A 23,250-nucleotide genomic window follows, 5' to 3' on the forward strand; every position below is an offset into this window, starting at 1 on the left:
TCCCGAAACCGGACGGTTCGGTCAGACCGATTTTGAATCTGAAATCCCTAAATCTGTTCATAAAAAGATTCAAATTCAAAATGGATTCACTCAGAGCGATAATAGCCAACATGGAGGAGGGGGAGTTTATGGTGTCTCTGGACATAAAGAATGCGTACCTTCATGTCCCCATATATGCCCCCCATCAGGAATACCTGTGATTCGCTGTACAGGATTGTCATTACCAATTTCAGACGTTGCCGTTTGGACTTTCCACGGCCCCGAGGATTTTCACCAAGATAATGGCGGAAATGATGGTGGTCCTGCGCAAGCATGGTGTCACAATTATCCCATACTTGGACGATCTCCTGATAAAAGCAAGATCAAGAAAGAAATTGCTGAGCAGTGTGGCGCTCTCTCTGAGAGTGCTCCAGCAACACGGTTGGATTCTAAATCTACCAAAGTCACAGTTGATTCCGACAACTCGACTGCCGTTCCTAGGTATGATACTGGATACAGAACAAATGAAGGTCTTCCTCCCAATAGAGAAAGCCCTAGACATCCAGAACATGGTCAGAGAACTGCTAAAACCGAAAAGGGTGTCAGTTCACCAATGCACTCGAGTTCTAGGGAAAATGGTGGCGGCATACCAGGCCATTCCCTTCGGAAGGTTCCATGCAAGGACTTTTCAATGGGACCTCCTGGACAAGTGGTCTGGGTCCCATCTGCACTTACATCGAAAAATAACTCTGTCCCCAGGGACCAGAGTGTCCCTCCTGTGGTAGTTGCAAAGTGCTCACCTCCTGGAGGGTCGCAGGTTCGGAATTCAGGATTGGATCCTGGTTACCACGGACGCGAGCCTCCGAGGATGAGGAGCGGTCACACAGGGAAAACATTTTCAGGGTCTGTGGTCAGACCAGGAGTCCTGTCTACACATCAATGTGTTGGAACTCAGGGCCATTTACAACGGCCTTTCGACAAGCGGAGAATTTTCTTCGAAACCTACCGGTTCTGATTCAATCAGACAATGTCACAGCAGTGGCTCATGTGAACCGCCAAGGCGGGACAAAAAGCAGAGTCGCGATGGCGGAAGCCACAAGGATCCTTCGCTGGGCGGAAAATCATGTAAGCGCTCTGTCAGCTGTCTTCATTCCGGGAGTGGACAACTGGGAAGCAGACTTCCTCAGCAGACACGATCTCCATCCAGGAGAGTGGGGACTTCATCAAGAAGTCTTTGCAGACGTAACACGTCTTTGGGGAACTCCTCAAATAGACATGATGGCGTCACGTCTCAACAAAAAACTTCAGAGGTACTGCGCCAGGTCTTGGGACCCTCAGGAAATAGCAGTGGACGCTGTGGTAACACCGTGGGTGTTCAAATCGGTCTATGTGTTTCCTCCTCTTCCTCTCATCACGAAAGTGTTGAGGATAATAAGACGAAGAAAAGTACAGACGATACTCGTTGTCCCAGACTGGCCTCGAAGGGCTTGGTACTCGGATCTATAAGAGATGCTCACAGGAGACCCCTGGCCTCTTCCTCTGAGGGAAGACCTGTTGCAGCAGGGGCCCTGTGTATTTCAAGACTTACCGCGGTTACGTTTGACGGCATGGCGGTTGAACGCCGAATCCTAGCAAAAAAGGGGATTCCGGATGAGGTCATCCCTACGTTAATAAAAGCTAGGAAGGAGGTGACGATAAAACATTATCACCGTATCTGGCGAAAGTATGTGTCTTGGTGTGAGACCAAGAATGCACCTACGGAAGATTTTCATCTGGGTCGTCTTCTCCACTTCCTACAGACAGGAGTGGATATGGGCCTGAAATTAGGCTCTGTTAAGGTACAGATTTCGGCCCTCTCGATTTTCTTTCAGAAGGAATTGGCTTCTCTTCCAGAAGTCCAGACGTTTGTAAAGGGAGTGCTGCACATCCAGCCCCCTTTTGTGCCTCCAGTGGCATCATTGGACCTGAACGTGGTGTTGCAGTTCCTAAAATCACACTGGTTTGAACCGCTTAACAAGGTTGAGTTGAAATTTCTTACCTGGAAGGTGGTCATGTTGTTGGCCTTAGCATCAGCAAGGCGAGTGTCAGAGTTGGCGGCTTTGTCACACAAGAGCCCCTACTTGAGTTTTCATGTGGATCGAGCTGAATTGAGGACACGTCCGCAATTTTTGCCTAAAGTGATTTCTTCGTTCCATATGAATCAACCTATTGTGGTGCCTGTGGCTACAAGTGACCTGGAGGATTCCAGATCCCTGGACGTGGTCAGGGCCTTAAAAATTTATGTAGCCAGGACGGCTAGAGTTAGGAAAACAGAGGCTCTGTTTATCCTGTATGCGGCCAATAAGATTGGCGCTCCTGCTTCGAAGCAAACTATTGCTCGCTGGATCTGTAATACGATTCAGCAGGCTCACTCTACGGCTGGATTGCCGGTACCAAATTCGGTAAGGCCCATTCCACTAGGAAGGTGGGCTCTTCTTGGGCGGCTGCCCGAGGCGTCTCGGCTTTACAACTTTGCCGAGCGGCGACTTGGTCGGGGTCAAACACTTTTGCTAAATTCTACAAGTTTGATACCCTGGCTGATGAGGACCTAGCGTTTGCTCAGTCGGTGCTGCAGAGTCATACGCACTCTCCCGCCCGATTGGATGCTTTGGTATAAACCCCATGGTCCTTACGGAGTCCCCAGCATCCTTTAGGACGTAAGAGAAAATAAGATTTTAAACCTACCGGTAAATCTATTTCTCCTAGTCCGTAGAGGATGCTGGGCGCCCGTCCCAGTGCGGAAACGCTGCAAGACTTGTATATAGTTGTTGCTTACATAAGGGTTATGTTACAGTTGACATCGGTCTTGGACCGTTACTGTTGTTTTGTTCATACTGTTAACTTGTTATGTATGTTCCAGGTTAAATGGTATGATTGGTGTGGGCTGGTATGAATCTTGCCCTTGGATTGCTAAATCCTGCCTTGTATTGTTCATCTCCTCTGGGCACAGTTCTCTAACTGAGGTCTGGAGGAGGGGCATAGAGGGAGGAGCCAGTGCACACCCATAGTCAAAGTTCTTTTTAGGTGCCCTATCTCCTGCGGAGCCCGTCTATACCCCATGGTCCTTACGGAGTCCCCAGCATCCTCTACGGACTAGGAGAAATAGATTTACCGGTAGGTTTAAAATCTTATTTTTTTTTTTAGTGAGCTGACTGGCAGGTATAAGAATTGAGCAATACATTCTTAAGCCAATAGTTTTATGAGACAATGTTGCCACTAGGGGGTAATGTTGTAGTCTCTAGGTGGTATAAACTTTAGCTTAAGCTGCCTCAACATTATGTGCAGAAATTGCTGTAATAGAGCACACTGTCGAGCCAGTCAGTACTGCATCAGGTTGTTGTTGTTGTTTTTTTTACATTTAAACGCCTTACTGCCCGTAGTCACCATGTTGGTAGCTTTTAACAATTAATACTCTGGATACTTTTCCTCTACTCTGTATTTACTAGAATATACAGTATAAGCTTGTTGGGACAGGAAATGCTTTTTATCAAGAGGACATATCCCAAACAAAAAATTTACTGTAATATTAAAAATTGTGAATGCAAGAAGCGTCCTTGTTGTTGTTGTTTTTTTTTTTTTAATAGATATTTTCTATCCCTCCTGTGAGAATTCTCAAAGCATTTACTGTACACAGGAAAAGGCACACTCAGCTATCAGATAGGCAGAAGTCATCAAAGAGTTGTGTGACCAAATAATTATTGGGGGCTGTACAGAACTTTTACTGTATATGTTTTTTGAAAATCTGATGTGACATCTAATCTCTGTAATAAAATACATTCCTGCATTATTTCTTAAGATCAATAGCAGAACTACCACTAATGCAATATATTGATGCTGACACTAAGGGGGACATTTACTAAGCAGCGATAAGAGTGGAGAAGTGAGCCAGTGGGGAAGTTGCCCATGGCAACCAATCAGCACTGAAGTAACATCTATAATTTACATACTATAAAATGATACAAAGCTGCTGATTGGTTGATGTGGCAACTTCACCACTGGATCACTTCTACGCTCTTATCACTGCTTAGTAAATGTTCCCCTAAGGCACCAGGAAGTGAGCTTGCAGGTCCTGGCAAAGATTGTCCACCCACCCATCCCCCTTACAACCAACACCCCCATGTTTAGAATAGTAGAATAGCAGAGCACAGGAGCGTGGATAGGCAATGCAGGACCTTACCCTGTTGTGAATTTCCATTAGGCACGTGCTGTGGCGGCCGCCACGGCACTTTGTGTCTCCTTTTTGCTCTCCCTCTTTCCTCTTCTCTACACCTCTGCTTGGGGGCCAGAGTTTCACGGAATGAGGCAGTTGCATTGTGACATCATGAAGCAACCGCATCATTCCATGGAACTCTGTCACCCCCCCACCCCACCCCCCATGCAGAGGAGTAGGGAATAGGGAGAAGGGCCAACAGGAAGTTAGGTACTGGCGGGCTAGCGCTCGACAGCAAGTATGCTTTATACATCCCCTTGGCAACAAGTATTACCCTTGGCAACAAGCATTACCCTTGGTAACGAGCATGGATCCCAGAGCATTAAACCCCTGGAAATGGGCATAACACCCAGCGCAAGAAACCCCTGGCAATGAGCATGACACCTAGTGTATGAAACCACTGTCAATGAGCATGACACCCAGAGTGTGAAACCCCTGGCAATGAGCATGGCACCCAGCACGTGAAACCCCTGGCAACGAACATGACACCCAGCTCCTGAGACCCCTGGCAATGAGCATGACACCAAGTGCATGAAACACCTGGCAATGAGTAGGTAATTTAAAGGTAATTAGAAACTTTACTGTAGGGTATAATGTATCACGGGCATTGCGGTGTATGGCATAATATAGTGCAAGGGGCATTGCTGTGTGGGACTTAATATGGTGGAATGTTGGTCTGTGGTGGCTGAGGTTTGTTGATGCAGGGTCAAAAACTGGGGTGTAAGGTAGCCTTTTCCTGCGAGACCACGCCTATTTAGTGAGGCATTGCCCATTTTAGTGAGGCCACACCCCTCACTGGAAGCGCGCGTGCTTCAGGCGTGCGCAAAATAGTTTTTGTTTATGTCTATGGGGGGGTGCATTTTTGAATGTTTATGGGGGCGCATTTTTTTTTATGTTTACACTGGGAGCCAAATTGTCTAGAAACAGCCCTGAGCACGGGTGGCACTTGTTTGGGGTGGCACTCGGGTGCTTGTATTGGTACCATCAACCCAAAAAGTACCAGTAACTGCTAAATATTTCCACTGTACTGTACCATATGTAATCTTGAATGGAGTTTAAACAGGTAGGACATGCACAGACTGCCCCTGTAAGCTGTCCTACTTAGTAAATATGTATACATAATAAAAAAATATGTCCGTGGCTTTTTTTTATTATTCTACTAAATTGGCTATCATGAAATGAGGGTTTATAACCAATCAATAAAAATAACAAAATTAGCAAGACGAGGGGGATTAGAGGGCAGCTGTTACTATTGTGCCTAGGGGCACTTCCACCCCTAATTCGCCCCTAGCCTTACCCTAGATTTGCTTACAGAGTCCAGCCATACTGTGTCCTTTTCTTACTTTTGATGCACAAGGTTTCCTAATGAACACAGGAGTGTATACAAATAATAAAATTAGCATACCGCCCAACTGTCCCGATTTTGGCGGGACAGTCCCGTTTTATATGGTCTGTCCTGCTGTCCCATCCGCGGGGGTGGGGGGCAGTTGGGAGATCCCCCCTGTCACACGCTGCTCTGAGTAGAGCATCTATCATGCGCACAGCATCTATTCATGGCAGAGAGGGACAGGGGGCATGACCAGCAGCTCTCTGCCCCTATAATGATGAAAATGGGGGCGTGGTTTGCGATCGCGGCAAGCCCCTTTCTGGTAGGCCACGCCCCCTAATTTCGGACACGCGCCTTCGGCGTGCAATGGTGTCCCTCCTTCAGCTGCAAAGTTGGGAGGTATGAAATTAGTGGTGCTAAATATATATTTTTATCATAAAATCCAAGTGAGTCAGGCACACGTTTGTCCATTGCATGCCAAAGCACTACCTGGTTATTTTCAGTTAACCTCAAGCACAGTATCAGGGATTGTAGTACAGTATTACAGATGTCAGGCGAGGAAGAGTTGTACTAGGCCACATCACAAAATGTCTCTATGCAACCACCAAAGACGGCAGTAATAGGAAGTACAGCTGCTTTAGGTCCTGAAATTGTGTTGGCCCCATTATGAAAGCCCCATGTGTGTGTGTTTTTATTCTTTACAAAATTTTGTTATGGGGTCCACAAATGTCTAGTACTGAGAGTGCTAAATAAATCAGCAAATACAACTCTAATGTTTAGTATGTTTAAAATACATTAGAATTGAAATGCAAATAATTTTGACACTTTATTGCTCTGAGATAATGACTGAACAGGGCCACCAACCCATTGTTACCTGAATACTATTTAAAGAAACTTTAAAGATACTTCCTATGGGGTCTGTTAAAATGCTGGACAGATTTTAATTAGGTGTTTGTGGATAAGGACACATTAGCCATGATAGCTTTGCCCTTTTTTATAACATGTTCAGTCACCTGCTTGTATGTGTTTAGTCTAATTAATCTTTCTAACAGTAAAGGGGTTGGGTATGCGAGACCGTCGTTAGGGATCCCTCGCTGCGCTCGCCGCAGGTTCTTTTCCCACTCTATGGTGTCATGGACACCCACGAGTGGGAATAGCCCTCGACCCCCTGTCGCATTCAGGCATTCGGAATTCCAGCGTCGGCATGCTGACCGCCGGGATCCTGAACGCCGGTCTCGTAACTACATCGGGCAGTACGGATGGTGTAATGGTTAGCATTACTGCCTCACAGCACTGAGGTCATGGGTTCAATTCTCACCAAGGCCCTAACTGTGTGGAGTTTGTATATTCTTTATGTACTTGCGTGGGTTTCCTCCGGTTTCCTTCCACAATCCAAAAATATACTGGTAGGTCAATTGGCTCCCAACAATATTAACCCTAGTGTGAATGTGTCTGTGTGTACATGTGATAGGGAATATAGATTGTAAGCTCCACTGGGGCAGGGTCTGATGTGAATGGGCAAATATTCTCTGTAAAGCGCTGCGGAATATATGTGCGCTATATAAAAAACTGGTAATAAATAAGTAATAATAAAATAATACATCCCGAATAAATTCTTGTGGTTTCCAACCACAGTGTCCAAGCCTATGTATGCTTGGGTTAATATCTGTTTCATCAATTCATCACTTTGTTTAAGCTCTAAATGTGAGATTTACTATATTTGATAGTGATTTTCTACACACACACACACACACACACACACACACACACACACGCGCGCACACACACACGCACACACGCACACGCACACACACACACACACACACACACACACACACACACACACACACACACACACACACACACACAACTCTGGTCACCTCAGCCTGTCCTCACTCGGCCCTGTCCCCGTTCCCTGGGTCCTGCATACATTTCTTGAATGGGACTCTGGATACAGTGGACCTTGTATCTGCAAATTATCTGGAATTAAAGCCCAGCTCCAAAAATGTCAAAGAATATTTTAGTGTAGTATTCCAAAGATTTTTTATAAAATATACAGGATTAAAAATGTATACATTCATAAAATTATAAATGTGAATATCTCAAAACAGTTCAACAGAATCCTAAGAAGATGAGATCTTAACCACATGTGAAACTGCAATCAGGTAAGTGGGAGCTTCCCAGCCAACGTACACTTCCAAAATAGTAGCACCAGGATTGCTGCATAGAACACATTTTTGTTTTAAAATTTTCCTCAGGAATTATCCCTGAGGAGTTTGGTCACAATGAAAAGCGTTGGTTTGGATGTACCTCCTCCATCCCTCCATCAGTGATGTGACCACTGACATTACTGCTGATTTTGAAAACTGCAGCAATGCCGATGTGCTCCAGAATGGCGGGATACATGCACCTGTAACGGTATCCGGACTCTGGGTTGACACCAATTAGGTCGACACCCATTGGTCGACAGTGGCTAGGTCAATACTAGAAATAGGTTGACACTGCCATTAGGTCGACATGAAAAAAGGTCGACATGAGTTTTTCACTACTTTTTTTTTGGACTTTTTCATACTTTACAATCCGCGTGGACTACGATTGGGAACGGTAACCTGTGCTGAGCACAGCGAGGCACTTTGCCCACAGCATGGCGAGTGAAGTGAGCCTTGCAAGGGGATGCGGTGCACTAATTGGGGTTCCCGGTCACTTGACGGAGACGACACCAAAAAAACATAAAAACTCATGTCAACCTTTTTTCATGTTGGCCTAATGGCAGTGTCGACCTAATGGCAGTGTCGACCTAGCCACTGTCGACCAATGGGTGTCGACCAAATGGGTGTCAACCTAATTGGTGCCGACCTTGAGCCCCATACCACCTGTAATAGCTGGAAAATCAGTTCCCCTCTGAGTACTATTAGGCTGACTTCTACGATTGTAGGGACCACTTGCAGCCAGTGGGGGGGTTTGAGACCTGACACATTTGCTGCACTCTGCAGACGGAGGGTGGATTATGTCATTGGATGCAAGGAGGGATCTATTGGCGTGGGTGGGGGGGTGGGGGTGCTAATGCCACATAAAGGTTTATTGGCTCTGGGGGAGGGTACCGTACATTTATATATTATGAGGAGGTTTGGATAATGCCACAGTGAGGATATATTTCCATTCTATTACCTCTGGAAGGGAGCAAGGGGTAATGCTACTGAGAATCTATTATTACTAGGGGGCATATTGCCACAGGAAAGGGGGGGTGGGGGTGTTGGTGTTACAATGGAGCCACATTGGCATGGGTTTGCGGCACACCCTGTAGTTATGTTTCTCTTGAATAATTTATTTGAAATCATTTTATAAAATATGCTTCTATCTTAACAAAAGAAAATTCCGGGAATTTTTCTGGGAAAATAATAGCCAATTAATATGTTGAAGTGTTTCCTCCTTTCAGTCCCCAGTCCCAGGGAAGTAGTGAGAAAACGACTATACTTTTGCTACAGTTATTATTGTAAGAGCTCCCTAGATCACCTCATACACTTGTAAAATTGAATAAAAAAAATAAAAAAAAGATATTTAAGAGACTCTACTTATTTGAAAATGTAAAAAAATGCCTTTGTTATAATTTGGCACTAAATGTTCAAAGCAAAATTATAGGTAGAACTATAGTATCAAGTGTTATTAAGTTTGAAACACATACTGTTATTGTTACATACAAAGCTGGAGAGAGGTGTTTGACAGATTTAAACTGTAATAAACTCATGTACCTTGACGAAGCAGCAGTACTTTTAAACGTAACCTGTCAAATATCGCTGCATGAAGGGATTTATTTATTTTCTGTGTACCTCAGATTTGCTTTACTTTTTCACTAGTTGAAATAAACAAAAGTACACTGGGCAAATCCACAATCATATGTTTATTGTATAATATACATCCTTCCAATGCTGCTTGGAACCAATCTGTTGGTTCCCTATTGCACGGTGGGTGTTCAAGAAAACTGACAATGCACCACAAATGACAAGGATAGCAGGGGGTTAAGTTGGTTCCCTGTTGTTATTTAAAAGTGGGAAGTTTATCAACACATAAATTAACCTTTCTCTTTAAGATTAGCTATCTTGCACAAATGGCATGCATTTCAAGGAGGAAAATCTGTTGTCTTCCCCCTTCTTTGTAAATGCATGCAGGAGAGTAATCAGAATTGTAACAGAAGTTTGACCTGGAAGATCTACACAGATACAATACAACTGCAATAAATTAATGTAATCAGGCAGTGCGCATATTGGGGGTAATTCCAAGTTGATCGCAGCAGGATTTTTGTTAGCAATTGGGCAAAACCATGTGCACTGCAAGGGAGGCAGATATAACATGTGCAGAGAGAGTTAGATTTGGGTGGGGTGTGTTCAATCTGCAATCTAATTTGCAGTGTAAAAATAAAGCAGCCAGTATTTACCCTGCACAGAAATAAAATAACCCACCCAAATCTAACTCTCTCTACACGTTATATCTGCCTCCCCTGCAGTGCACATGGTTTTGCCCAATTTCTATCAAAAATCCTGCTGCGATCAACTTGGAATTACCCCCATTGTCCTCTTAGCTTCTGAGAAGTAATGATGTCTATGACTGACGAATGCATTTCCACTCTGGAGAAAGTCTGCTGTGGTGATCGGTGGCTTGTGTCAGTCATCCATCCTTGAGATGTCATCTAAGTGATAGTAAATCAAATGTAGTGAATAGTGACAGGGTGGGTGGGGCACAAGTTTGAGAGCAATGGTGATATCAATGTGTAATTAGATAGATAGATAGATAGATAGATAGATAGATAGATAGATAGATAGATAGATAGATAGATAGATAGATAGATATTACTTAAGGGCCCCATACACTAGAATGATATGTCTGAGGCTGAAGTCGGAGGCGATTTCCCTTGAACTCTCCCGGGAGCTTCCCAGGAGTGGTTCCATACGATTCCATACGATTTGGTACATTTTACATGCGATATATATCGTATGCGATCCCAGCCATGCCTGCGGGAACCGACATATCACGAGTGCAGCACTAACGATCTAGGGGATCCGATCCGATACTCACGGGAACGCGCATCCGATCGGATCAGATAGGAAACACCTCCAAAATGTCCAATTTCACCCGATATATATCAGCCCGAATGCCCTAAATTAGCTGAAATCAGGCATTATCGCTCTAGTGTATAGGGCCCTTTATGGAAGAGAGAATTAATGTATCTATTTCTATTTAATTGACAAGGTAAGTTGATGGGGCAGCAAAAGCCCCAGGTAAGGGGGGTCATTCTGAGTTGATCGCACGGTAGCAGTTTTTTGCAGCCGTGCTATCAGATAGTCGCCGCCTGTGGGGTAGTGTATTTTAGCATAGCAAGTGTGCGATATCTTGTGCAGGGGAGCTGTGCAAAAAGTTTTTGTGCAGTTTCTGAGTAGCTCTGAACTTACTCAGCCGCTGCGATCACTTTAGCCTGTCAGGTCCCGGGATTGACGTCAGACACCCGCCATGCAAACGCCTGGACACGCCTGCGTTTTCCACGGCACTCCCAGAAAACGGTCAGTTGCCACCCAGAAACGCCTTCTTGCTGTCAATCACCTTGCGATCGGCTGTGCGAATGGATTCTTCATTAAATCCATCGCACAGCAACGATCTGCTTTGTGCCCATACGACGCACCTGCGCATTGCGGTGCATACGCATGTGCAGTAGTGATCGGATCGCTACACTGTGAAAAACGGCAGCGTGCGATCAGGTCGGAATGACCCCCAAGGTCTTCTCTGTGCTTTGGTGATCCCCATGAAATCCAAACAGCCAAGTTTAAGCCCTGCAAGTAGAGAATTCAGTGATCTCTATACAACAGGCTACAACCTTACACATCAATGTAACTGCAAAAAGCAAGATGGTCTGCTCATGGGAAGCAGTTAAAAATACCGCCAGTCGGGATCCCAGTGGTCACAATACCGATGCTGGAATTCCCACAGCGGGTGAAATGCTGCTGCTGGAATACCAGCAACACAGGCTATTCTCCCTCTGTAGGTGTCTACGACACCCATAGAGAATATAACCTGTGCCCACAGCATGGTGAGCACAGCGAGGGGCTTTCTTGTGCTCGCCCCACTGCCGGCATTCTGGGAGACGGGATCCCGTTGTTGGGATCATGACAGCTGGCATCCCGTCCGCCAGTAAATCTTACGTATCCCCTACTCACAATTTTGGTGCAATCTCTGATTAATGATAACCAATTTCGGGGTCTGTGTACTAAGCCTTGGAGAGAGATAAAGTAGAAGGAGATACCAAAAAATCAGCTCCTAACTGCCATGTTACAGGTTGGGTTTGTAAAATGACAGGAGGGGCGGGTTCGTGAGTGGCACGGGTGGCGTGGGGGGGAGGGGGTCCAAAGCCACTGCAGGTGGGGGAGGTGGAGTTGCGGGGGTGTGGGTGGGGGAGGGACAGGTGCAGGGGTGTTGCGGGTGGGGGAGGGATCCGGTGCCACCGCGGGTGGTGGAGGGGGTGTGTGGGGTTGCCGCAAATGGGGCCGGGGGTACTGCGAGTAGGGGAGGGGCAGGTAAAGTTTCTCCTACTTTTCCTCCTGGAAGCAGCTAAGCTGCTGTCCTCCCTTTGGCAGTGGCTTTCCGGAGACTCGCACAGTAGCCAAGCAGCTAGTCAGTATTGTTAGGACCGGTGTCCCAACGCACCGCATTACAGGGAAGAAGATGCACTCAATAAACCACAGCACCCAGCAACCCTCAGGGCTGAAATGCTTTGGTGCTAAGGGCTGCTGGGAGCTGTAGTTTAGTGCATCTACTCCTCTGTAATGCGCCGCGTTGGGACACCGGCGCTAGCAATAGTGACTGGCTGGCAGAACTGGCTGAATCAATGGAAAAAATTGAGAGGGCTGTGCAGTGTCAGTGACACTGCACACCCACTGCACTGCACAGCACTCTCACCTTTTACATTGATTCAGCGTCCAGACAGTACCCTCTGCGATATCACCCACTCTATCCGTTACATTAGCCATCTCGGGGCTTCCAGGCCGGCAGCCCAGGTGCTGTGTTGCAGAGTCAGGGCCTTTGGGGATCTGGGCGCGGCTGTGGCGGGGAGGCACTTCTGTGACATCACGCGCAGAGGAGGCTCTAGGGCTGAGAGAGTATGTGGTGCAGGGAGGGCTATGAAAGCCTTCCGCTGTGCCGCTTTCATACACATCTATGCCTGTGGCTGCAGCAGCTTTTGTTACACCTGAGCCACGGCTAGGGAGTGGGGATGCCAGAGGGGGCAGGCGGACTGACAGCAGGACATAGGACGCAGCAGTAAAAGGATTTTTTTCCCCTATGCACAGCACAGAGACTTGCTTCATACCCTCCAACTGTACCTTTTTGGTAGGTACAGTACCTTTTTTATGGTCTGTACTGATTTTTGGCTCTCTAAACTTCCATTGAAAGTATAGAAAAAGGGACTTTCCCCCTTTTTGAATTTGTACCGATTTTTATGTGTAAATTGCTGGAGGGTATGTTGCTGCAGATGCGGTGGGCATATTTTGGGGTGTGGGCCTGGAGCTGCAGCTCCATCAGCCCCATTGTTAATCCTGCTCTGGGAACACACAGCAGCCAAAGAGCAGAGCCTCCCATTGGATGTAACCTGTGTGGGAGGGCGTTTCTCACCCAATTAGCTGTGGACTGGGTGTGATAGACATGCTGCTAACCCAGTGAGAGCTCCTAGCCATGCCCAGCGTTTTACACACAGTCACAGAGTCACAGATCTGGGCAATTATATAGGATATATATTAGGAAAAGGGGCGTCACCTTTGCCCATGGCCACGCCCCCTTTTCTAGTTAGTACCAATTTTTGTGTGTAAAATGTTGGAGGATATGTATATATATATATATATATATGTATAAAGAGAGAGAGAGAGAGAGAGAAAATAAATCTGTCTATCAGTGGCACCACAAACCAGGTGCAGGGGTGCAGCCTGCACCCAGGTGTCGGTATTGGAAGGGGTGCCACCAAGTGCTGTGGCAGGAACCGGGTGCTGCAGAGTGATATGCTCCTGCAGCGCTCGGCTCCTAATGCAGATGAAGAGCTGTCACATACATAGCACAGTCTCCAGGGGAAGCCAGCATCTTCGGGGATGCTGGACATGCCCCCGGAGTGACAGAATGGAGATCCCAGTGAGGCCATGCCCTCTTTTAAATTAGGCCACATCCCCTTTTCGGACATTCGTTGCTCCGGCATGGGGGAATAGTGCAGAGCGCACCTCGGGTTTCACCACACCCAGTGACGCCTCTGCTGTCTATCTATCTATCTATCTATCTATCTATCTATCTATCTATCTATCTATCTATCTATCTATCTAGTTATCTATATATATATATATATATATATATAGAGAGAGAGAGAGAGAGAGAGAAAGAGAGAGAGAGAGAGAGAGATGTTTTAGTACAATATAGAAAATCAAAGCTAATACAGGTTGAGTATCCCATATCCAAATATTCCGAAATACGGAATATTCCGAAATACGGACTTTTTTGAGTGAGATAGTGAAACCTTTGTTTTCTGATGGCTCAATGTAACAAACTTTGTTTAATACACAAAGTTATTAAAAATATTGTATTAAATGACCTTCAGGCTGTGTGTATAAGGTGTATATGAAACAAAAAATGAATTGTGTGAATGTACACACACTTTGTTTAATGCACAAAGTTATAAAAAATATTGGCTAAAATTACCTTCAGGCTGTGTGTATAAAGTGTGTAAGTAACATAAATGCATTCTGTGCTTAGATTTAGGTCGCATCACCATGATATCTCATTATGGTATGCAATTATTCCAAAATACGGAAAAATCCGATATCCAAAATACTTCTGGTCCCAAGCATTTTGGATAAGGGATACTCAACCTGTATTTGGTTATCTATGGTCCCTTCAGTGTATTAAAAGTAAACAGGTGTGGTGTAGAAGTTCTATAGTAAACAGACAGCCATTAGTTCAACCCCATATGGTTGATGAGCATTAGGTCGACAGGGTCAAAAGGTTGACATGGAAATAGTTGACGCAATACAGGTAGACACAAGTTTTTTGGGTACCCTTTTTTATGTTTCATCATATGTGACCACAATTATTACAAACGTAGACCCTCGCAGGCTCCCTTCGCTCGCTGCGCTTTAGGCTGCATTTGGTGCAAGCTTCTGTTCCCAATCGTAGTTTACATGGATGGTAAATCAATTAAAAGTTGAAAAATATTTGAAAAACAAAACAAAAAAACTTATGTCGACCATACTGTATGTGGCGACCATTCTCATGTTAACCTTTTGTACCTATTGACTTTTGACCATGTCAACCTTTTGGCCATGTTGACCTAATGCATGTTGACCATATGGTGTCAAACTATTGACAGTCTAGCTCTATCACCTGGATACGTAGTAAAACAGGCACACTGAAGATAACACTGTCTGTTACAGTAGGAACAGCATTAGGTGGAATTTAATCACCCGCAATCCGTTTTCGCAGTAAAGAAATCACAGTAAATTCACGTTTTACGACAATTTTAATTTTTTTCGTGATTGCGGCTTCAAGAGCATGGTATTATTGGGGATTTTGTTTCTACTGCCTGTGGGCAGGTGAAACAAAATCCCCAATAATGCCGGCTATTGGCAATAATCGAAATATCCCCAGGGATCAATTAGACGTGGTCATTTACCACAGCTAATTGAATTCCCCCCTCAATCTATGAATCTGTCAATTGAATTACACCAAAAATGAAAGAAAGTTCATATATTTAAATAGATTTCTTTGGTTTTATGTAATGGCATGCTAACAAAATTGTGATTATGCATTTCAATGAAATTGTAATAATTACATTTAATGACTCAGAATATCCTGACACTGGGGCTGATTCTGAATGGGGAACAAAACATAAAAAGCAAGTAACTTTACATCTGAGCCAAACCATATTGCGGAGCAAGGGGTGCAAATATATTTATTGTTTTTTTTTATCCAGAGCAAATACTGGCTGCTTTTGAATGTAGCCCACAAATACTGAGCAGCTTCATTTGGACATGCCCCTATCAAATCTAAGGGTGATATTTATTAATTAATGGGACTTTGTCCCAATCATTTTAATTTCTCTTACGTCCTAGAGGATACTGGGGTCCATTTAGTACCATGAGGTATAGATGGGTCCACTAGGAGCCATGGGCACTTTAAGAATTTGATAGTGTGGGCTGGCTCCTCCCTCTATGCCCCTCCTACCAGACTTAGTTTAGAAAATGTGCCCGGAGGAGCCGGTCATGCTGAAGGAAGCTCCTGAAGAGTTTTCTGCATTTATTTTCTATGTTTGTTATTTTCAGGCAGGGCTGGTTGGCACCATCCTGCCTACTTCATGGGACTTAGGGGGGGGGGGGGGATGACCCAACCTCTTGAAGGGTTAATGGTCCCATTCTCTGCTGACAGGACACTGAGCTCCTGAGGGAACTATTCGCAAGCCCCTCCACGGCGAGCGTACATTCCCACAGCACACCGCCACCCCTAACAGAACCAGAAGAATGAAGAGTGGTGAGTACTGAGCCGGCGTACCGGTTAGCAGGGTGCCAGAAATTATGCCAGCACGAGGGTACGGAGACGCACGGCTTCTAAATGGGGCGGAATGCGTCTCCAGACACAGTACACAACTGCGTCTCAGTACACTGTACACAGTACCCAAACTGGCAAACACAGCCTTAAAACGGTTCTGCTCCATTTTAAGCACAAAAATTACCTCAGCCAGTTTAAAAAAAGCAGGAAGACCGCACCATTGAATGGGCGATGCTTCACTTCTATGAGAGGATCCAGCAGCTCACCAGCGCCATTTTCCCTTTGCAGTGGTCACAGACATTGACAGGACAGGGACATGCAGCTCCTCCGGTGTGACTCCAAATTACCTCAGCGGTACCAGGGGATCATAGCAGGGGGGGAGTGACTATTAGTGTACTAAGTCCCCTATCAGGGTACTTAGTCCGCGACCCGGCTAAGCTTGGCATTAGCGATAAGGGCACGGTGGGGGCTGGCTCCAAACAACTCTATGTCTCCCTGAAGGGCTCTTTGTGGGTTACTTGTGTTTAACCTTTTCCTGTATGTGTGTGCTGTCACATTTACATTATGTCAGGCAAAGAGTATGTTTCTTGTACAGCGGAGTGTTCCTCTTCACCAGGGGGCTCACTACTGGGTACTCAGGGTTCACAGAATAGCGGGGCTGAACCGGAGTGTGTTAATTCTCTTAAAGGAATGATCTCCACTCTTTCTACAAAATTGTCCCGCAATGAGAAAGAGACGCAATACTTAAGACTGACTGTGGATGAGTTTATGAACAGAGACTCCAAAACAGCGTCTCAATCTCCTCCCATTTGTCTGCAAAAGTGATCTCTGGCCCATATCCTGCAGTAAAGACATGTCTGACAGGTCAGACATGGAGGAGGGCAGGGCCGGACTGGCCATCTTGCACTTCTGGCAAATGCCAGAAGGGCCGATGGCCACGTGGGCCGGTCCAGTGCTCACTGAGACACGCTGCCGCTCAGTCCGGCGGCAGCGTGTCTCAGCTGTCAGGGGAGGAGAGCGCGCCAGCGCGGCTATGTCTGGCGGCGTATAGTAGACTTCAAACCAGCCGCCGGTTCGTGAGCCAATCAGAGCTCGTGGACCGGCAGCCAATCAGGAGCCGCCGCTGCCGGTCCGCGAGCTCTGATTGGCTCACGAACCGGCGGCTGGTTTGAAGTCCGCTACATGCCGCAAGACATAGCCGCGCTGGCGCACTCTCAGCTCATGACAGCCCTCAGTCACATCCCAGCCGGAGGAGCAGCAGCAGCGGTAAGCAACTGCAGCTGCAGCACTGCTGTGGGGGCAATTGGCTGGCACTGTGGGGACAATTGTTTACCTGGCACTGTGGGGGCATTTGTATACCTGGCACTGTGGGGGAAATTGGCTGGCACTGTGGGGGCATTTGTATACCTGGCACTGTGGGGGCAATTGCTTACCTGGCACTGTGGGGGCATTTGTATACCTGGCACTGTGGGGGCAATTGGCTGGCACTGTGGGGGCAAATGTTTACCTGGCACTGTGGGGGCATTTGTATACCTGGCACTGTGGGGGCAATTGACTGGCACTGTGGGGCATTTGTATACCTGGCACTGTGGGGGCAATTGTTTACCTGGCACTGTGGGGGCATTTGTATACCTGGCACTGTGGGGGCAATTGGCTGGCACTGTGGGGGCATTTGTATACCAGGCACTGTGGGGGCATTTGTATACCTGGCACTGTGGGGGCAATTGGCTGGCACTGTGGGGGCATTTGTATACCTGGCACTGTGGGGCATTTGTGGATCTGGCTCTGTGGGGGCATTTGTGGATCTGGCACTGTGGGGGCATTTGTGGATCTGGCACTGTGGGGCATTTGTGGATCTGGCACTGTGGGGGCATTTGTATACCTGGCACTGTGGGGCATTTGTATACCTGGCACTGTGGGGGCATTTGTATACCTGGCACTGTGGGGGCAATTGTGGATCTGGCACTGCACTATTGGGGGCATATGTCTGTGTATCATGTCCCATTTTAATTGGCCACACCAATATTTTTGGCGCGCGCACACAGTACCTCTATGGGACACTCTGTCTGATTGGTCGCCACTTAGCCCCACCGGGAATGCACACAGACGCTCTCATTCTAGTGAATGGGGCACGTGTGTGTCCACGCCCCTTTTCTGGAGCACGCGCGCTTAGTTACAACCTTTATTTTTCCATACCCCCACTTCAACATTTTCACTTCAACCAATGGTTGTGTGTATTTTAATACAGAATGATGTACACTTGTATGTTGTTATAATATTAATTATATTTGTAAGAGCATAGACTAAGAAGTAGGAGGAGTCGGGAATAGTAATTGTACACAGCTGCTGGGGTGGCCCAAAGATCCACTATTGCATGTGCGTGGATCACTAAAGCCATTGCTAAATGGTCAGGTCACCTAATTGAGGGGTTAGATTCCTTATCTAGGGGGAATGTTGTCTTACTCCTGCAGCATATACAGGACTCTGCAAACTTTATGGTGGAAGCCATAAAGGAAATAGGCTTGTGGCTACGCCAGTGGACTGCTGACGCGGACTCCAGGAAAGGCGTGGAAGGCCTACCATTCACAGGAGAGGCCTTGTTTGGAGATGAATTAGACAAATGGATCTCCACAGCTACTGCGGGTAAGTCTACGTATCTTCCTTCCGCAGACCCCCCTACCAAGAAGACTTATTCAGCTTCTAAGTTACAGTCCTTTTGGACGGCCAAGTTCAAGGGCAAATCCAGAGGTGCTTCTACATCCTCCAACGGCGCAAGAGGTAAACCACGCAAACCAGCAACAGCAGGTGCTCAGGAATAGAGCTCAGGCTCTGCTTCCTCAAAGACTTCAGCATGACGGTGGACCGCAATGCCTGGAAGGCTGTCAGGTGGGAGCCCGACTACAAGTCTTCAGTCAGATCTAGTCAAATTCATGCCAGGAACCCTGGGTCATAGATCTTATTTCCCAGGGCTATAGACTGGAGTTCCCACCTCACAGATTCTTCAAATCAGGCTTGCCAGTTTCACAAGAGGCAAGTATAACTTTACAGCATGCCATCCAAAAACTGGTACAGACTCAGGTCATTACTCCAGTTCCACCTCACCTACTAAACAAGGGGTACTATTCCAACTTGTTCGTAGTACCGAAACCGGACGGTTCGGTAAGACCAATTATGAACCTCAAGTCTTTGAACCTGTACTTACGAGTGTTCAAATTCAAGATGGAGACTCTGAGAGCGGTGATCTCAGGTGTGGAGGAGGGGGAATTCCTAGTGTCTCTGGATATCAAGGATACGTACCATCATATTCCGATCTGGCCGCCTTATCAGGCTTATCTCCAGTTTGCACAGCAGGACTGTCACTACCAGTTCCAGGCCCTGCCATTTGGTCTCTCCACGGCACCGAGGGTGTTCACCAAGGTGATGGCAGAGATGATGTTTCTACTCCGCAAGCAGGGAGTGAACATAATTCCATACCTGGACGATATCCTGATAAAAGCGCCATCCAGGGAAAGGTTGCTGGACAGCGTTGCTCTCTCAACCAAACTCCTCCAGGATCACAGGTGGATTCTGATCCTTCCGAAATCTCACATGTTACTGGACATGGAGTCACAAAAGGTGTTCCTTCCATTGGAAAAGGCATTGGTAATCCAGTCGATGGTTCGGGATGTCCTGAAGACAACCCGGGTGTCAGTGCATCTGTGCATTGGCCTTCTGGGGAAAATGGTGGCCACATACGAGGCACTTCAATATGGAATTTTCATGCAAGACCCTTCCAGCTCGATCTGTTGGACAAATGGTCCAGATCGCATCTTCACATTCACCAGAGGATCCGTCTGTCGCCAAAGGCCAGGATCTCACTTCTGTGGTGGCTACAGTCTTCTCACCTCGTCGCAGGATGGAGGTTCAGAATTCAGAAGTGGATTCTGTTAACCACAGATGCAAGCCTCAGAGGTTGGTGATCAGTCACTCAGGGTGTGCAGTTTCAGGGAAGATGGTCAAGTCATTATATATGGCCCTGAGTTCCAGAATGTTGATTGGTCATCCTTCCAATCAACATTCTGGAACTCAGGGCCATATACAATGCCCTTCTGCAGGCCTCACATCTTCTTCAAGATCAGGCAATTCAGGTCCAGTCAGACAATGGGGGTCATTCCGACCCGTTCGCATGCAGTGGTTCTTCGCTGCGGTGAGAACGGGTCGGGACTGCGTCTGCGCGGTGCCTGCAATGCGCACGCACGTCATTGCCTGGCGACAGTGGTCACTGGGCAGCGACACTGCCAGCGCAGAAAGTGATCACAGCGGCGATCGCATGAAGACTGACAGGCGGGAGGCGTTCCAGGGCGGATACTCACCGTTTTCAAGGCGTGGTGAGAGGTGAACGCAGGCAGATCCAGGCGTTTGGAGGGCAGATGTCTGACGTCAATACCGGGACCTTTGTCGCTGGATCCGTCGCACAGGGTAAGTAATTCTTACCCTGGTCTTGTTTTGCAGGAAACTTTTTTAGCATAGCAGGGCTGCACAAGCGATCGCAGCCCGGCTATGCTAAAATACACTCTCCCATAGGCGGTGTCAAGTTGATCGCATGAGCAGAAAAAATTGCTACTTGCAATCAACTCGGAATGAGGGCCAATGTGTCGGCAGTAACGTACATAAACCGACAGGGCGGAACGAAAAGCAGAGCAGCAATGTCAGAGGTGTCAAGAATTCTCCTCTGGGTAGAAAGAAATGCTGTGGCGATGTCAGCGGTCTTCATTCCAGGAGTAGACAACTGGGAAGCAGACTTCTTCAGCAGACATGACCTGCACCCGAGGGAGTGGGGCCTTCACCCGGAAGTGTTCAGGCGCTTGACAAGTCGATGGGGATATCCACAGATCAACATGATGGCCTTTCCTCTCAACAAGAAGCTCAGGCAGTATTGTTCCAGGTCGAGAGACCCACAGGCAGTGGCGATAGACGCCCTGACAACTCCATGGGTCTATCAGATGGTGTACATGTTTCCTCCACTTCCTCTGATCCCAAAAATTCTAAAACAAATAAGAAGTGAAAAGTTTCAAGCAATACTCATTGCTCCGGACTGGCAAAGTAGGGCCTGGTACGCAGACCTTCTGGAGATGCTCCTCAATGATCCGTGTCCTCTACCTCTTTGCGAGGATCTTCTGCAACAGGGCCCATTCATCTATCAGGACTTACCATGGCTACGTTTGATGGCATGGAAGTTGAACAGCTGATTCTAGCCAGGAAAGGGATCCCTAACAAGGTTATCCCGACTATGATCCAATCCAGGAAGGCAGTAACATCTAAGCATTACCATTGTATTTGGAAGAAATAAGTTTCTTGGTGTGAGAGCTGAAATTATTCTGCGGTGGAATTTCATCTGGGATGTTTCCTACTTTTTCTGCAGGCAGGAGTGGATGTGGGCCTTTGTCTAGGCTCCATAAAAGTCCAGATTTCGGCCTTGTCCTTTTTCTTTCAGAAACAATTGTCTTCTCTCCCTGAGTCCAGACGTTCTTGAAAGGTGTTCTGCACATCCTACCTCCCTTTGTGCCTCCCACGGCACCTTGGGATCTCAATGTGGTGCTGCAGTTCCTCCAATCGGACTGGTTTGAACTGTTACAGGAGGTGGACGTAAAATATCTTACGTGGAAGACCGTCACACTGTTGGCCTTGGCTTCAGCAAGACGAGTTTCGGAGCTGGGGACTTTGTCTCACAAAAGTCCCTATTTCATTTTCCATGAGGACAGAGCTGAACTCAGAACTCGTCAGCAATTTCTTCCTTAAGTGGTGCCCATAATTTCACGTCAACCAACCTATTGTGGTTCTGGTTGTCACCAACACCTCAGCTACTTCAAAGTCTTTGGATGTTTTGAGGGCTTTGAAGGTGTATGTGAAAAGAACAGCTCGTCACAGAAAGACGGACTCGCTGTTTGTTTTTTATGATCCCAATAAGATTGGGTGTCCTGCTTCAAAGCAGACAACTGCACGCTGGATCAGACTTACTATCCAGCATGCTTATTCCACGGTAATTTTGCCATGTCCAAAATTTGTACAGGCCCACTCTACTAGGTCAGTGGTTTCTTCCTGGGCGGCTGCCCGGGGTGTCTCAGCTTTACAGCCCTGCGAGCAGCTACTTGGTAAGGTTCGAACACATTTGCTAAGTTCTACAAGTTCGATACTTTTGCCTCTGAGGACCTTCAGTTTGGTCAATCAGTTCTGCAGGAACCTTAGCACTCTCCCACCCGGTTTGGGATCTTTGGTATATTCCCATGGTACTAAATGGACCCCAGTATCCTCTAGGACATAAGAGAAAATAGTATTTTAATTACCTACCGGTAAATCCTTTTCTAGTAGTCTGTAGAGAATACTGGGCGCCCGCCCAGTGCTTCGTTCTTCCTGCACTGTGACTTGGTTAAGTAATGTTGGTTCAGCCGTTGCTGTTCCTGTTTCAAGTTTGGTTAGCTTGGCTTTCCTCTTGTTGTGTGTGCTGGTTCGGAATCTCACCACTATCCTTATCTATCCTTCTCTCAAAGTATGTCCGTCTCCTTGGGCACAGTTTCCTAGACTGAGTTTGGTAGGAGGGGTACAGAGGGAGGAGCAAGGCCACGCTATCAAATTCTTAAAGTGCCCATGGCTCCTAGTGGACCCATCTATACTCCATGGTATAAATGGACCCCAGTATCCTCTACGGACTATGAGAAGGGATTTACCGGTAGGTAATTAAAATCCTGTTTTCTTATCACTGCTTATCGTGGCAATAACAACTTAAGGATTGCCAGAATGAATGAAAAATCAAAGGCTCGATAGGAGCCTGTCCCTGTGATGTGTAAGTGATCTGCTGATTGTGCATTACAGAGCGACTATTATTGGAGAGAGATCCTATGTATCCTTCTGCCTGTAATATTTGGTAATGTAATCCTTAGGCTGCAATGGCTAACATCATCTGAAAATGATATTAGCTACTTGGGACAAGTTCTGTAATGATTCATATTGCAGACCTTGGTAAATTCGGCAAACAGTTCTTCGTACATCCAGTACATCCAGGGGATCCTTATTACTAGTGGGTAATCCTCAAAAATGTGTTTTTTGAGGACTATCTCACAAAAAATTGTTAGATAAATATGCCCCTAAATCTTTCTGA

This window comes from Pseudophryne corroboree, chromosome 8, assembly GCF_028390025.1.
Source record: "Pseudophryne corroboree isolate aPseCor3 chromosome 8, aPseCor3.hap2, whole genome shotgun sequence".
In the NCBI taxonomy this organism is placed as follows: Eukaryota; Metazoa; Chordata; class Amphibia; order Anura; family Myobatrachidae; genus Pseudophryne; species Pseudophryne corroboree.